Genomic DNA, 1,983 nt, shown 5'->3' on the forward strand with positions numbered 1-1,983 from the left:
CATCGGTGGACCCCTTTCCGGCGGCCCGCGATCATCCCGCGGGCAGCGTGCGCACCTAGAGGGGAGCCCGGCAGCCCGCTACGCACGCTTAGTTTAAGCATTATCCGAGTAAGACTTCAGCCCAAACCCCGGGGGCGTTTAGGACAACAACGTGGAAGATTTGTTAGTGGCAGAAGGATTGCAGTACTCCGGGAGACAGCAGCGCGAGTTCGGTAATTGCTAAAATTGGGCAGGACTGTCTTCTATTTCTCATCCAAAAGGCAGTAACTCTCGCAGGACTGCGCTGCCCGATAGCTCCTCTTCGGTGAATTAGTTTCTGATTAAGGAGAGAGGTGGCACCTCTTGATCACCAAAACCAGTTGCCGCAGCACTGGGAGCCGATGAGTCGGACTCGTCTCCAGATCTCATGAGATACAAGCTGTATTTTCTGTTTATTATCTGCACTATAATGACTATTTGCTTACTGAAGTCCATGGCAAAACTTTCATTATAAAGTTTCAGGACAAACACTCACCTTAGGCTTCAGTGTTTATTTTCAGTACTCACAAATTTTTCTGTTTATATTATCCAGGCTCACTGACTCCCTTGTTTAAAGGCCACCTCTCCTGTGTTGTCCAAAAGTATGGCACAAATGACATCCTGAAATGTGTAGGGATTCAGACAGACTCACTACTTGATCTTGTTTTCCTCAGCATCACAATTTAGTATGTGGAACACTGCTAGCAGGGTTGACCTCTGCTCACACGTGGTTTCTTCTCCAAAATATACAGATGATAAATACATTGGCAAACCTCCATAAAGAAATGTGTCGTCTTTGTTGAGTTTGTCATTGTTCAATTGCACTACTCAGTGCATTCGCCAAGAAACGCCTGTGAAAAAATGAAAGAAAGTTGAAGATGATTAAAGGAAGAGAAAACAGAGGAAGGAAATGAAGGGGTTTGAGGAAGAAGGTAGGCTACAGGAGAGGTAAAAAGGAGAGAGGTCAGGCCTCGGAGTGGGTGGAATTGGCAGCACCTTGAAGGTGGGAGGTTAAGGCTGAGTAACACATCCTTAACATGTAGCAGCTCTCACGGCAGGATACCTTAGGTATCCTCTTTCAGGAACTTGCTTGGGTTATTAGTTTTCCCAAACCCACAATTAATTTTAATGAAACCATTTGCCTTTTTTAGACCAGCTTCAAAGGGAAAAAGAGGAGGAGTTTCTCTCTCTCCACATCAATGAATTTACGAAGGACAAGTCACAGAATTCCAGAGGCAACTTGCGTACTTGCCGTGGAGAGATGGAGCAAACACAAGTTTCTGCTCCATGACACGCATACATAGGCTATAAATTGACATGTAGCATTTTAAAAGCAATCTATTCTCTGTTTTCTGGATCATCCTGGGATAAAAAACAAAGACAATAAGGTTATGGCAATTATCTACAGACCCTGACTTACCCAGAGGCTACCAAGAGTGTAGCTCAGCAGTGAAGACCTGCTAACACACAAAGTAGTCACATGGCCCCTAACGTACACTACAGATGTACCCACAAGTTTTACATAAATGACTGTTTTTAAATACTAAAGAAAACGACACCTTCTCCACTCCACATCAGGGAACCACACAGCAGGCCAGCGACAACTTCCTGGGCGCCCTGCAGCTCCGCGCCCCGACCGCTGCCTTTCTGATCCCGCAGAACGCGCATACTGCTGTCTCTACAGTAAACCCCGCTTCTGCATCCCTGGCATGGGACGAGACCAACGTTTTATTTCCCCTTCGGGTTCACCCCCACGCCCACCGTTTCCCTCCCGCCCTGGCCTGGTGGGGCTCGTGCAAGGGGTGACCGCAGGCCCCGGCAGCCTGGCACGCAAGAGGCCCTGGCCGCTTTGCCCTTCCTCGCGCCAGGCAGGCAGCCACCCGCACCCACACGCCTTGGGCCTGGCCTGGGCGGCTCAGTTTGTTCCCTCTGCCTGGGGCAGGCCGCAGCGCGCACCCGTATGTC

This window comes from Pygoscelis adeliae, unplaced genomic scaffold, assembly GCF_000699105.1.
Source record: "Pygoscelis adeliae isolate BGI_AS28 unplaced genomic scaffold, ASM69910v1 Scaffold175, whole genome shotgun sequence".
Taxonomy (NCBI): Eukaryota; Metazoa; Chordata; class Aves; order Sphenisciformes; family Spheniscidae; genus Pygoscelis; species Pygoscelis adeliae.